A 16,807-nucleotide genomic window follows, 5' to 3' on the forward strand; every position below is an offset into this window, starting at 1 on the left:
TCTGTTTATTCTGTTATTTTCAAGTATTTTTCATACCCTTTTTAATTTGTAGTATATCATAATTTTAATTTTTCTGCTTTTGTTAAATAATATTATAGTTTAAAATTTAAAAACGTCTCTAAAAAAATTATTATCTGTATGTCCCTAAATGAGTTTTTTTTAAAAAAACTCCTTGGGAATATTGTATATAATTATGTATAATATGTTTTCAATATAATAAAAAAAAAAAATTATGGTCTTATGTCAAAAGTACCATCTCAAAGAAAAATAGTCCTTAAGAAACAATGTTTGAAATACTGTTTTCCAAATCAAGAATCTTCAAATAATTTGTGTAATCTGCAAGTTGAATCTAAGAGAAAAAACCCGCACTGGGGTTAATACATTCAAAATACAGTATACTTATTTATATGAAAAAATAAGCTGGAATAATCGGCTAGTTTCTTGGCTCACCGCAGGCGCTGGGCGCGCTTTATTAAATTTTATATTTATATTAGGATAAAAATACAAACGGTGGAAATGATTTAAAATAAATGTTAATTATTTATTTGTTTTTCTGTTAATAAAGTTACAATAAAACATTATTATGGCTAGTCAAATATAATGGTAAGCTGCGCATAATCGCTTCTATACACGGTTTGCCCCTGTATTCTCATAAACTTGGCATAAAGTTACACTTAAGTATAGTGGCAAAACTCGGATGGGAATATCGTCCTTATTATAGTGGTAGAATAAGGATGGTGTTTCCATTCGAATTATATCACTTTACTTAGGCGTAACTTTACGCTTAGTTTATGAGTAAGACTCAGAAAAATTACTAAACCATCTACAGTAAAAAAATCCAAAACTAATTTTAATATTAAGAAATGAAAAATTGTAAGCGATTTTATTTTCTACAACGCACTACCTAATCATATAATGTAGGTACTCTTATACTTACGGTTTACCGAGTGTCGAACAAAATGTAAAATCCGACATTCCTATGGCAGGAACTCGCCGCGCTGATCCGCCCCCGTGCGGCCAATATGAGTGGGTTTTGCTTCCATAATAAGGTAAACTCGGGACTGTCTTAATGCATGGCCATAAATTAGTTCAGCAGAAAACATCAGGCGAAAGACATCGTTCGCGAGATAAACAACACGAAACGTTCGGAAACCGCTCAAAACGCGACAAAAACCCCGTCGAATGTGTCGAAAAATCAAACGTGTCATTTGGAACTACGCGTGAGCTCAAAATTCAAATAAAATGTTGCCATCCGCAGAAAAATCGAAACGCGAAAAAGAATCAAAATTTGAAAGATTCAAATTGTTTTAAAAGTGCTTAATTACCGTGGGTTGTTACTTAAAACAATCATTTTTCCTGGGTTTTTAAGTGACGGACGAGTAAAGTTGTACTGATTTTGAGTGAGCAGGTGATATTGTGCGGAGGAAGTGACGTAATAGTGAGAAATAACATAATTATTGAAATGACGACGGGGACCAATGTGCATTGATCATTAAAAATGTATCATATCCGGCGGTAAAACAGTGCGACATGGCACAGCATTCATTTGTGAGGTTTGAACAACTTATTTAGAAATTATACCTATTATTTAAACTATGTTATAGATTTAATAATACTAAAACATTTCTATAAGCACATTAACCAATTCGATAAGGTGTAGGTATACTGTTTATAAAATCTTATATCACTTATATCAGCGGATATTTATTTTATAAGGTAATTCAACAAAGATACATATAAGAAAACATACAGTTTTGTATTTCAAAAAAATCCTGTACAGTATACAATACAATTAAAAATATATTGTACGTGTGTATTTATTAACTAAGATTTATTTCCAAGAGATTATTCGCAAATTATTGTTATTATATCAGTAGCTCAATCACAAATAACTATTGACGTGCTAAGAACATACTAAGCATTTGAGCGATCATAATGAACAATAATAGAAATGCCCAAGTTATCGCAGTATAAGTCAACGCGTGTGTAATCTCTAAGTCAACGCTCGTATCGGTTTGTTTTTTATTTTCCTCGTAAATAAATACAGTTCATTGGTGAAAAATCGGCGTTTACTATAAAAATAATACAATATATATACCGCATTTGCAAAATAGTAAGGAGTATCTAATACAAAAAAATAAAAAAATAATTACAATTTCTATGGCGACTGCTTTTCTTGACATTTGGCTTGCCAACCGCCGGCTAAATGCAATGAACAGCGTGTTAAATAATAAATGAAAATAGCAGTTTTAACATATTTTCCATATTTACACCGGTGAAATTCAAACATGTGATTGCGCAGCAGGATTATACGTCTCAGGCGGATGTGTGGTGAAACTATGTACGATAGTTGCACAAATTAAAATACCAGATAATTTAGATACCAGATTTAAAACTGAAGGGAAAATAAATATTCCTTTTATATGAAAACTTTTTTTGCCCAAACGCATCAAATTTTTATAGGCCCCCGTGTATACAAAATGCTTCTACAAGAAATATTATGCCTAGTTGGAAAAAAAAATTGGTTCAAACGAGTGGATTTTAAAAATGGGAAGGAGCCGGTCAGAGCAGCTATTTTTTTTTTGTGCGATATATATATGTATTTTTGTCAGTGTGTTGTTTTATTTTTATTTTTAAATGTTAGTTGACAAATATTTTTTTTATTGAATGCACAAAATACACAATTTTATCATAGTACAATTATATTTTTTTTATATCCCGACTTGAAAGAAAATTCCGTGTTAAGTCGGGACTCTTGTATATATAAATCAAAAACATTGAAAAACATATTAAACAATATACCTACTAAATAATCAAAACAATATACAAAATGATAATAAAAATATATCAATAATACAAATTTATACGTGTCAAGAAATGGAATGCAGAAAAGTTATTTAATAATACATGGCAATATGTAATTAATAATTTAAAGTAATTTTAAAATTAAATTCGGTAATTAATTGATAGTAAAAATAAAAACCAAATCATACAATAAAGTAATAATAGTAACACATCTATATGCTCGAATATGTAATTTAAAAAACATAATAATAAATAGTTGTTTCTTCGATTGGCAATAGTTAAAATATGTATTTACAAATTATTAATTACTTTCTGTCAGTTTATACCTTTTAATGAGTATTTCTTTTTCTATATTTTTGTTTTTCAGTTACTAGTTTTGATTTTTTAGCTTCACAATTTTTCGTAAGATTTCATATTTTTATATATTATCAATTCTGTATTAATTATCTTAAGACATCTAAAAAAAAAACTATTTGTATTATTTGTTTTCTGTATTTTTAAAAAAAAATGCTGTGAACAGGTATTTACGTTACCTATAGCCCTTAAAATATAGCTTGATTAGAATGACAGTTGTCAGCAATAGTGACGACATAACTCTGTAGTTGTAGTTTGTAGTCTAATACCCGTATGCTGAGACAAAACTTGTGGTGAGGAAAGTACATTCTATTGTCTTTACCTTCGGGTTATTTTCCGCATTTGAGATTAGAATGTACTTTCCTCACCATAAGTTTTGTCTCTGCATACGGGTATAAGGAGTGATTAATATTGACACACGAAAAATCATTCGTATCTGGCAAGTTCATTTATTATTTTAATACAATGCTTGACATATAAATCAACATAATTATATAAAATCAGCTTTAAAACTAAAATAAACCTAATTATTAATGACGTTCTTACAAGGTTACATCATTTTGCAAAAATGTTAGAGATGGGACTAATTGATCAATGTAAATCGATCGAATAAAAAATAATTCATTTGATGTTGTTCACAAAAAAAGTATAAATGTCTAATTTTTTGATGAATAGTGGTTTTAAGCACACTATAATAGGATTGCTTTTGCGTTTTTATATCAATTTTCGGAAATAGAGTTTCATGTTTGCATAAAAATACTGATAAAATCGATTTGATCGGTACATGATCAGTGATCAGTAATTTCACATCACTAGTGACATTAGTTTGGCAGCTGTCAATTTAATCAAGCTATATTTTAAGGACTATAGTGAGAATAGACAGTACTCAATATGTTTGCCTATACTTTAATTTTACTTTAATTTTACTTTCATTTACTTGATTTTACTTTAATTGAGCTTATTTGTACATTTTTTAAACCTTACTATTTGCAAACAGATCATTACAATACAATGCTTTATAATAAACACTGATTTATTCGGCACTGAACTGAAATGTCGAGATCCGTACATTATGTAATGCTAAGATAAGCATTACCGACAAAATCAAGGAAGGAGCTCTGCGCTGGTTTGGACATGTAGAGCGAATGGACAGCGAAAGAACGGTTAAGAATATTTACTATGCGAATGTTGATAGATGCAGGAATAGAGAAAGATCAAGAAAAACATGGCATGACCAAATTCACGGAGTCGGAATAATCTGCGCACGTGCATGATAAGATGTCTAAATGTAGGGGAAGCGAGATTTGCATGCAAAGATAGAGCGATGTGGTGTTTTATCATCTCTGCCAACCCTAACGGGGAAACGGCGTAATGGTTTATTTGTTTTGTTTTGGGTATAATACCCGACGGAAGGCTGGACGGATGATATAAGTTCAAATTCGAAAATAATTTTAAACCTTTATAATGATTGAACCATTTTTAAATATATTTGTTGTATTTGAAATTTTATTTATAAACCCTTACGGGTGACATACATTATTTTTTTACTTTTAAAATTCATATTCTGCTATTATTCATGATATTTTTAACATCTCTTGTAAATGTTGTCTGAGTGTTTTGTTTAGTTTTGTCTGGTAGTTTATTGTATAATTTCAGTCCCTGCAGCGCATTCGCAAATGATTATCGACGTGCTTAAAAACATGCTAAGCATTTGAGCGACCACAAAGAACAATAATGAACATGCTTAAGTTATCACTGTCATAAATCAACGCGTGTGTAATTTCTAAGTCAACGCTCGTGTCGGTTTGTTTTTTGTTTTCCTCGTAAATGAATACAGTTCACTGGCGAAAAATCCGCGTTTACTATAAAAAATAATACAATATATTACATTTGCAAAATAGTAAGGAGTATCTAATACAAAAAAGTGAAAATTAAATTACAATTACTATGGGGACTGCTTTTCTTGACATTTGGCTTGCCAACCGCCGGCTAAATGCAACAAATAACATGATAAATATTAAATAAATAAATAAAAATAGCAGTTTTAGAATATTTTCCATATTTACATTTAAAATTTAAAAATGCGATTGCGCAGCAGGATTATACGTCGCGAAACGTAAAAAAATTGACATTTAATATTAGATGTTCACGGAAGTTGCATTGTGTTCGCGAATACGATAAACAACCATGGTAAGAATTTGTTATCACGTCGCTTATTAGTTATTATCACGTCGGTAGTCATTTGTGATTGAGCTACTGGTTTATTAGTCTCGACTGTCCTTGTCTCGTTTTAGAAGGTTGAATATGATATTTTTCTGATATTCTAGTATTGTGTCCACGCTTACTACAATTTTTAGTTCGTCGTCTCTAATTACATCAGTGGTTAATTTATGAACACATTTTAAGGATTCTATTTGAAAGAGTTCAGTTATATTCAATTTCTTAGTTTATTTAAAGAGTTTTTTAGTTGCTGTTAGATAGGGAAGGTCATATACTAACTTAAATATTTTATTTCGCTGTCTTTGTAGTCTGTTTATGACATTTTGATATCCTGTTCCCCATAGTTCGGATTTTTTCCGTTTTGGATTGGAGTTTTTGATTTGAAAAAATACTCGATAATGTCGCTACTTTGCTAATTAACATTACATTACATACAAACCACATTCAATTTGCCGGTACTCAGGAAAAAATTAAGATTTTTTTTATTTTTATATAGAGCATGTCATTATTACAATACCGTGTTCTCCGGTCACGCAGACATTTTTCATCTTCAACAATGTTTGAGTATGTTCAAATGCTTGTAGACTGGCTGGATTTCCTCCCTAGGGAGTAGTTAATATTTAAATTTCTTTCAACAGAGAGGGAAAACATTTTTGAGAAGAAAATATGGAAGTCTAGGCATTTACAGGGCTCATGACCTGTCATTGGCTGGTTTAAGTGGCCATCTTACACACTGTGTAACATTCACCATTCTACCCATGTTTGAACATCCACATTTCCTCAACTCTTCCATCTGTTGACTTTTGTGAAGTAAAAGAGCTGAAACCTCTATCACGTGGGTGAGATTCATCTGGCTGAACCTAATCATCTACTAGGCAACGCCTGAAAACAATTCTCCAATTTTTATGCTTCTTCTTTTACCAGGTAGTTAATTTAACAATGTCTGAGTATGTTCAAATGCTTGCAGTCTGGCTGGATTTCCTCCCTAGGGAGTTGTTCATATTTAAATTTCCTTTAACAGAGAGGGAAAATATTTTTGAAAAGGGAGAAGCACCAGCCAATGACAGGTTATGGGCCCTGCAAATGCCTAGACTTCCATATTCTCTTCTCAAAGATGTTTTGCCTCTCTGTTGAAAGAAATTGAAATTTTTCGTCTTTCCCAGACTAAATATAAAAGCTTACTTATAGACGTTGATAATACGTTTGTATAATTATATGAGTATGTCATTTAAAATATATATTCATGTTTATGTTTTGTACCTTCTTCAGTATAAGTTTATTACTTTATTTTTATTTTTTAATAAAAAAAAAAAAACAAATTTATAAATGTACTTATTTATCATATTTATGTATTTAATTTATTATTCTTTTTATTTTTACTTTTTATTTCACTTTTTTGTTAATATTTATTATATTGACACATTTAATTTGCAGTTTCTGAATCATTTACATTTCTTAACTTTTAAATTAATTTTATTCTATTACTAGGTTATTCTAATGTGTACACTTGGTTCAAAACTTACATAACCGTGGAAAATGATTTTATTGACGGTTTTTACAATTTACGTTACAATGTACTCTCATTTCCTGTATGAATTATATGTAAAAACTGTTGTTTTTTTTCCAAATAAATAAATAAAAATTTGACATGAATTGTCCATGCATGTCAACAAAATATATACTTAAAAAATAGAATAAGATCAAAATAAATACATGGCACACACAGATGTCTAGTCGCGGGAGTCTCCGGGAAGATGAGAAAAAAAAAATGCATAAATACTGTACTAAAATACATACAATACAATACAATGTCGGTTGAATGAAGGAAAGAAACGGCAAAACGGTGACTAGGCTAGTTGCCACATGGATGAGAAAATAAATAAAAATATAAATATTTAACAATGTTTTGTTATCGTCCAAATGTTTGCCGACTGGCGGGGTTTCCTCCCCAGAGAATAATTTATATCTAAATTTGTTGCAACAGGGTGGAAAACATTTTGAGATTTTTTTCTTATTTTTAAATATTTTTTAAAAGGTTTTATTTATTTTAACAAATAGGTAACATTTTTATTATTTTTTATTTTTTATTAATATATTTTTTTAAAGTTACATGTTTAAAAAAAATCTATACAGATCTACTTTTATACATCTAGTAAATGTTATCACTGTAACTCTTCAAAAAAGAGGCTAACTCTTGTGCTTGGAGAGTGACTTGAACTGTTGTAGTTGTTTATTTATAAGAGTTTATATAATTTTAAATATACGAGTACATGATAAAAAAATAAAAACATAGGATATATAAAGAAAAAAACATAAAACAATAATACATTCATACTAATTAAAATTTAATGTTGTTTTTACACGTGTTCAAAAAATTTCTTTAGATTTACTTAGATTGATATATTATTTTCAATAGTTTTTAGTTCATTGGGAAGATTATTATAATTTTTTACACCTTTGAAGACAAAGCTATTTTGACCATGACTTGTTTGGAATTTAGGAATTTTAATATTATGTTGGTATCTGAGTGACTTATTCATCTCAAATTCTTTTCTATTTTTTCTACTTTATAAATTTGTATCATAGAATTTATTTGATGAACCTTAAATATTTTATATTGACAGTATTGAATGTTGAGGGTTTCTTTAAAATTACTTTAATAATTAATCTTTGTACTATTTTCAGAGGGTTTAATATATTGACATATGCACCACCCCATCCTACAATACCATGTTGCAACAAAGATTGTACAATTGAGTAATAAGCTATTTTCAAATTGTTGTTTTTTTAAATATTCCTTAATCTAATAAATATGTATATGCATTTTCTAATTCGTTTAACTAGTTCACAAATATGGTCTTTCCATTTTATGTTTTGGATTTAGATTAGAAATTTGTTGCAACAGGTTGAAAAAACTTGAATTTTTGAGAAATATTTATCATCACGCCATTTCCCCGTAAGGGTAGGCAGAGAGGATAGAACGCTACATCACTGTATATTTGCATACAGATCTCGTTGTTTCTGCATTCATACATCTTCTCAGCATACGCGCCGATTATTCCGACTTTTGACATGTCAAACTTCAAGTATTTGTTGGATTTGGTCTTTATTTCTGCATCCATCAACATTTGCATTGTAAAAGAATACTATTTGAAAAATCGTATTAACGTCAATGTATTAAGTGTTTGCTTATTTCTTTTTCGCGAGGTCGACATCCCATCCCATATCGTTATATATTAGAAAACCAACCCATTCAGAGAGTTGATACCGTACGCGATCTGGGTGTTATTCTTGATAGCAAACTTACATTTGAGAATCACTTCGATGACATACTGACCCGCGCACATAGAAACCTAGGTTTTGTACTTCGTACATATCAGGTATTTAAAGATATCGCGTGTATTAAAATGGTCTACTGTGCTCATGTTCGCAGTTTGCTCGAGTATGCCTCTTCTGTTTGGTCTCCACAATACGTCACACACAAAGAAAAGTTCGAGAAAATTCAATGGACATTTCTTAGACATCTTAACTGGAGATGCAGGTATACCGATCTCAATTATATGTCTTCCTGCAAAAAACACCACTTGCTTACTTTAGAAGATCGCCGTCTACTGTTGGACATGGGGGTGCTTCATGGCATACTTAGTGGACGCCTCGATAGTCCGGCTCTTTTGTCGGAGTTATCATTAAATGTCCCCGGCTACCGCACCCGTCACACGTCGAGCTCTCTATTTCATCTGCCAGCAGTTCGTACGAACTATGCCCAGAACTCTCCACTTATACGTTTTGTTAGTGAATATAATTTGAACTTTCCCCTTATTGATCCATTTGATTGTAAAAAAGTAACATTTAAAATGCGCGTCTTAAAACATACTTTTTTGTCTTATACTTAGTTTCAATAATAAAGTCTTATTTTATCTTATTTAATTTTATTTTATTATATTTTATCTCTAATTCTTAATATTTTAAATATATATATATATATTTTTTTACACTTGACACTTGTGCAATATTTACACACATGTCCACCCTTATTCCAATATAACACCCACACTCACTCAAACACACTAGTATGTATTATACGTGCATTTAATGTATATCTGTGGATATCTGTCATTGGTTTTATTCTCTGTATATTTTATTTTTTGTATTTTTGTTACATGTGTTACTGTTGATATCCCCAATAAATAAAATAAAAAATAAAAAAGATATTCTTAGCCGTTCTTTCGCTGTCTATTCGCTCTACATGTCCAAGCCAACGCACAGCTCCTTTCTTGATTTCGTCGATGATGCTTATCTCAGCCTTAAATAATTCACGGATCTCGACATTTGTGCATCTATCGTACAAGTTTTACCATGTATTTTTTTTTTTTATTTGAAAATTTATTTATAAACCCTTACGGATTATTACATTAATATTACATAAAATAATATATACATTTTTCATTTATACTCTGTTGTTCAATATAATATTTTTTACATCTTTTGAAAAGTTTGTCTGAGTCTTTTGTTTAGTTTTGTCTGGTAGTTTATTATATAATTTCAGTCCCTGGTTCATTAGTCTTGATTGTCCTTGTCTTGTTTTAGAAAATTGTATATGATATTTGTCTGATATTCTCGTATTATGTCCATGTTGACTACAATTTTTTACTAGTTTTAGTTCTTCGTCTACAATTACATTAGTGGCTAATTTATGGATAAATTTTAATGATTCTAGTTGAAAGAGTTCAGTTATATTTAATTGCTTAGTTTGTTTAAAAAGTTCTCTAGTTGCAGTTAAATAGGGAAGGTCATACACTAACTTTAATATTTTATTTTGTTGTCTTTGTAGTCTGTTTATGTCATTTTGATATCCTGCTCCCCATAATAGATCTGAGAGATCGAATTTCTACAGCATTCGGCCTACTTTCATCCCTGTTTTTCCAAGTCCATACTTCGCTCCCATACATCAGGGTAAGGAACAGGACTCCATTGTAAACTTCTTGTTTTGCCTCTTTCGACAAACGTTTATTTGCCAAGGCTGATTTAAGTGCACCGTTCAATCTGTTCGCATAACCTAAATGACTTAATACCGAGAACTCGCAAGATGTTTTCTCGGAGACGCTTTCGTATTTAGCTCCAAGAGTGTTCAACGTCTCGGATGAACATATTAAGTTCGCCAAAGCAACGTCTATATTTGAACATCCATAACTGGATTTCGTCCGGGGGAAGAGATCACTGGTCGAGATTGTTCCGGCAATAAATTGATTGTATCGACGCCATCTTCATTATAACCCTTATTTGTTTTTCATTTTTTAATAAACTTAATAGAGATGCATTATTGTATGCTATTGTTTATTATTTCTTAAAGATACATTTTTTCGTCTTATCTGAATAAGTTTTGCTTAGCTCTTTTATTTTTATTTATTTATTCATTCATATTTTTGTCTTACAAACTATAATTAATAATAAAAATAATGTGACCTCACTGAGGTTACCCGTACCGAGGACACTTACCAATATACTTTTTTTTTAAATTTAAGAATAAACAAAGAAGACTAACTTAATAAACATAAATAATTTTAAAATTAATTAATTAATTAACTAGTGTTATCAGCTTGAAAGTACCCGTTCGAAATACTCGGCAGCTAACGTTATTTTTTGAATCTCCTGGCAGTCACAATTATTATTACAATTCACCAATACCTAGACTACACCGGCTAGGTAATGAGTATGGCGACGTTGATATATTTCGTCTGTCTTTATATAAATATAGGTTAAGTATTCAAAAGGTTATAAATTAATTTGTATAAAATTTCTTAATATTGTTCTTTATTTACTATTTTTTTTTCTCATGTATCTCTATAATAATGTATAAACTTATATGAATGCGTGTATATTTTCAAATGTAAATTTATTAAATATTTTTCTATGTGCCATATACCTATGTTGGTACATTTCCTGATTTTTACTTATTATTGTATCTTTTAGCTTTTCTTATGTTATCTTTAATTTTAACTAAATTTACATACTCATGTTTCACTGCTGCACTTGAATGTAATTTCTAAAATATGTAAAAGCCCGTAGGGCGTGTAAATTAATAAATAAATAAATAAAATGTTCAGACAGTTTTAAACACTACGTATTTATGTTTATTATTAATTTATGTACATATTTATTATTTATATTATAAAACGCACAATGAAAGAACAAAAACCTAACTTAAGCTAGGTATTTACTTGTGGAGCAGTTAATTCAATTTATTATTGGTGTATATTTTTAATAATTTTAAATCATGTTAATAATTTGTTTACAATTTTCTTTTCTACCCGCTTACAACTGTGTATTTATGGTAACACATATAATTTTTTTTTTATTAGCGTATCGTAAAAATAAACAAAAAAAAAATATTTCTGGGGATAATGATTTGTTTAAATTTTTTACAATATTTGTGGATAATATTATTTTTATTTTCTTACTAGTTATATGTAGGAATATGTATTTAAATGTACCAAATCCTATATTTTATGTCTTACTTTATATATTTTATCTATGTACTATACTTGTTAAAGCCCTCCGGGCGTTTGTGTGAAACAATTACAATGATCTTCCATCAAAATTTTACACATAGAAAATGTTTAAATAGTGATGCTTAATAATTTGTAAATATTTATTTTAAGTATTGTTAATCAAAACATTTTTTTTTTTTATTCTATTTACTAAATTATATATTTTACCATATAAATGTTTAATTATTATTGTTTTATTGAAATATTTTATTATTATTTTTTCTATCAAAATTCATTTAAATATACATTGTTGTTGTATTATTACAAAAAATACTTATCCTAATTCTATGGGGCCTAGAGCCCTGTGTTGAGTTGGGATACAACATAATAGAAAGTGGAAACATGCATATTATTTATTTATTTATTTTTAATATATACGACCTAAGCCCATTACATCAGTTACATGAAGAAACATTAATACAAGAAATTGAACAAAAAGAACATCAACTATGTAGCAAAGACAAACAAGGCCAATACAATAATGGTATACAATATATTCATAAAAACGAAAAACATAAGACTACGAGCTAAACCATGCCAATCCAATTTCATCCCACACTGTTTTAGTCGCGAAGAGATCTACGAAAAGCCGGAAGATCTATCCCAAAGAGTTCCAAGTCGTGTGACGAATTGACTATTCTACACATTCTGGACATTGGGGCATAAAAACAAAAGTTGCTCTTAGAAGATTTAAATAGCAGATTTTGACTTCTGGTGACACGGTTGGGTTTGTTTGATGTGGTTTTTTCCCATGTTGGCTGATGCAGCAAACTTCCGTCGTCATCACCAAAGTACATACTTTCGAAACGACCCAAATTTTTACCGGACTCGGAGCTATGAGAAGTTACCTAAATAGGTTTAAATGAAGGAATGATGACTATTGTCCATGCGATGATATTTTTTCACAGAGTATCGAACATCTGTTATTTCAGTGCCCATTTTTCAGTTTACAACGCCATAATCTTGAAGCTGAATGCAGGAAAGATGGGATATCTTTAACAGATATCCACACTGTCATTAAAAGCAGTTATCACGCGCCATTGCTCTTGGACTTTGCAACAATGGTGATTGGACTCAAAAAGGTAATAAACCAAAATCAGTGATCGAAAATCCCATTTCCAAGATAAACGATTTTTCTCCGAGCACTCCTTGTACATGACACGTAAGGAACATGAAATGAAATTGATTGCAACATAGATGGGACATCACTTACAGCATTAAGTATTTTGAAAATGCATTTAAGGTCCATCTCAGCTCTATGTCTCTCCAATGAAGACAAATTAAGAGATTGCTTTTTTCAAAATAGGATTAATTACCCCTCTGTAATTTGAGAATACTAAAAAGAATTCCTATTAAAGAAAACTAAAAATAAAAATTACTACATCCATATAAATTTTATTAAACATCTGGATAACAGGCTTAATAGTTCATAAATCTATGCAATGTCTCCCAGCAGTCTCCTGCAATGGTCTCATCCCTTAGACAAAATCCAAACTTGTACACTTCTCCTGAATATATATATATTTTTTCTTTTTTTTTTTTTTAAAGAAACATTTTCGTTCTTATGATTAACCCAAATATTTAATTTCGAGGGCCATTTTCAACGAGTTGTAAATAACTCACTATTAGAAAAAGGCGGCCTCCGTGGTGTAGTGGTCAAGACGCTTGACTCACGCACGGAAGGTTCCGGGTTCGATTCCCGGTGAGAACACAAAAATTAAAATGTGATTTTTCTCAAGCCTGGGTGCTTTGTGATGTAATTCACCACTGTAATTAGGCCTCCTGGCCTGTTGTGGTGCAAAAAAAAATGTAAAAAATGAATCAAGTTGGGGTAGAGTGGGATTCGAACCACGGACCTTTGGTCCGTGAGTCCGAGACACTAGCCACAGGACCACAACCCGATTTTATTTTAATATGGCTTTCGTTTCGGAGAACTTAATATGTTCATCCAGGACAGTGAACTCTCCTGGGGCCATAAAAATGAATTTCTCTGAGCGAAAGTCGGACGTCTTTTTGGTATTAAATAATTCAAATTACACGAAAACCTCGTACGAGCATTCGGCTGGGATCTCCTCTTGTAACCGCATGATCTGAAATGTGTCAATGCCTCTTTTTTTTATTTGTCTTATGTTCAGTACCCTCATAAATTAAAACTATGTCTCAGATTGGAAAGTTGGGGACATTGAAGTATCCACCCTAAGAATGAATTTTTGTACATTTATCGTTCATGATAATTAATAAATTGAGTTATGAAATTATTAAAGAAAAAAAAAATTTTTGATACATGATCTTAACTTTGCTACACAATGTATTAAATAACTTATCCGTATCATATCTTTTGACATGCATACTTTTTATTATGTATTTTGTATATTGATGTACCATAATATTTAAAAATGTATTGATTTTAGTATAGAAGAGTCCCGACTCACCCAGAATTTTCAAACGAGTCGGGACAATAAAAATAAAAACATTATTGCGACCTTAAGCATTACTCAAAACACATTATAAGCATATTACAATAGAGATGAAGAACATTTTAGAGGGGCGATATATAATTCTAGGCATCTAGAAGGCTTATAACCTGTCATTGGTAAGTGGCCACTTTACACACTATACATGTGTGGATAATTTATACAGCGCTATTTTTGTGAAAATCACCTCAATAAAAATAAATATCCCAGCACGTCTTGTAGCTACAGAGCCCATGGACGGTTGGGATTCTAGTTCCACGTCTCCAATTATGATATATAGGAGCTAGATTACAGCACGTCTTGCAGCTACAGAGCGCGTGGACAGTAAGAAATCTAGCCCCTTTTACTTTTAAAAATTAAAAATATTTGACAATGAAGTACAGAGTTTAAGCGATATTAAAAAAAAAGAAATAAAAAACAAATTTATAAAAACAGAAGTTAGATTACAACAAGTCTCGCAGCTACTGAGTGCATGGGCGGTTTAAATTCTAGACCCCATTTACTAAATTTAGATATTTGATAGTTGATAACATTTACATAATATGATACTGTATAACATTCACAATTTTGCCCATATACGAACATCTATATTCCTTCAATTCTTTCGTCTATTGATGTTTGTGAAGTTAAAGAGCTGAAACCTTTATTGTTGCGGGTGACATTTATCCGATTGAATTATTTCACCTACATACTCGGCAACGCCTGAAAATTTGTTTTTCAATTCAATTTCTTTTTCAACACTTAATTACGTTGAATTGACAAAACCGTATTACTTTTTTTCTGTTTTTTAAACCGTTTTATAATATCGAACTATTAAATGTCAAAAATAAAAAAGTTTATTTTACGTCATTTCACGTTTGATCATCAGTGTGGTCATATATGAAGCAAAGTGTAGTCGCATGCAAAAAAAAAAAAAAATCAAATTTCTTTCGCACCCTTATGGGAGTACCGACTAATGCATAATTGCAAGAGTTAAATAATCGGCATTTCGTTTTGACTGAATTCATTATAACACGGAATGTTCAACAGTGTGTATAGTGATCACGTAAACCAGTCAATCAAAGGTCATTAAAAAATTAAAACAATCAAAAAATTAAAATCAATTAAAATTTATACTACTTCCACTATCTATTAAAACAATAAGTAACGATAAAATGTTCAAAAAGGCTATAAAAAAATGGACAGTGGAGCTAGGTAGAAGTAAAACGGATTGTCTCATTTGCCCAAACCAATCTTGAATCGACTGCTCCACAAATATATGGCTTATGTTATGTTTTTGTTCTTTCATTGTGCGTTTTGTAATATAAATAATATAGATGTACATAAATTAACTATAAACATAAATACGTAGTGTTTAAAACTGTCTGAACATTTTGGTAATTATTTCTGTTTATTAAATCTTCTTTGTTTATTCTCAAATGTAAAAATATTTTAAAATAGAATATTGTGTGTCTTCGGCACTGGTAACCCCAGTGTGGTCACATTATTTTTATTGTTTATCATAATGGAAAAAAAATGAATAAATAAACTCTGTAAATGCCTAGACTTTCATATTTCCTTCTCAAAAATGTTCTTTACTCTGTTGTGAGTAAATTATTTACGAGTATTGCAAAATGGCGTATAATTATTTGGATCTATAACGTGTTGACCAGTTGTGGTACGATAGTTGGTGTTGTTAGCCTGTAATGGCTGAGTGGGCCGAATATCAAACCTCTCGATACCACGAAACAGGTCTCGGAACAAATGCTGAGCTAAAAAATATTATATGTAACAAGTTGGGACAAATATGGTGGAGAAAATCTCTATACGCCCCACGCAACCACACGGTATAATAAATGCAATAATCGCAATATTTATGGATTTATTTATTTTTTTAAAGTTTTTTTATAATATAAGAGATAAAACAGAGTGTTAAAAAAATAAAGGATAAATAGATTGCAATGAAATACATATTAATAGTAAAAATAGTTTTAAAAAAATCCCACAAAGGCATGGCCTGTTCGTGGGTATACAAGAAAATGTAAATGAATTTTTGCTCCTATAATAAATAATGGACAATTATAATATTTTAATGTAACATAAGAAAGAAAAAATAAAATATTCTGTAAAAGATAATATGGTATTTTTTTATATAGTAATTAAAAAAGGAAATAAAAAATATTTAAAAAAACACAAAAATAATCCTTATTATTAAAGGGCAACAAAATAAATCATAGAAAAAATAGTTCATATCTTAAGTTTGAATCCAGGATAGTGCATGTTTTTTAAAAGAAGGAACATTTTGAAAGTTTGTAATCAATAAAATATTATCAGTAAAAAAGAATTAAAAACTTTTGGGCCTATAAAATATGCATGTCTCTGTGCGAGCCTCGTTTTACAATGTGGTATTTCTAACACACGATTCCT

The 16,807-nt window shown here is 30.2% G+C and overlaps 1 protein-coding gene across 1 annotated transcript in view; it reads left to right on the forward strand.

Moving 5' to 3' along the window:
* The first annotated feature begins 981 nt into the window (after positions 1 to 981).
* The window catches only part of LOC148282369 (uncharacterized), a 48,358-nt gene continuing 32,532 nt past the window's right edge, over positions 982 to 16,807 (forward strand). Inside the window, exon 1 of the mRNA XM_088225170.1 lies at positions 982 to 1,553. The gene's annotated coding sequence lies outside the window, so the exon portion shown is untranslated. The remainder of the gene's footprint in view (positions 1,554 to 16,807) is intronic.

Source organism: Micrasema longulum, unplaced genomic scaffold (assembly GCF_059751315.1).
Source record: "Micrasema longulum isolate JH-2025_06_02 unplaced genomic scaffold, ASM5975131v1 h1tg000334l, whole genome shotgun sequence".
Taxonomy (NCBI): Eukaryota; Metazoa; Arthropoda; class Insecta; order Trichoptera; family Brachycentridae; genus Micrasema; species Micrasema longulum.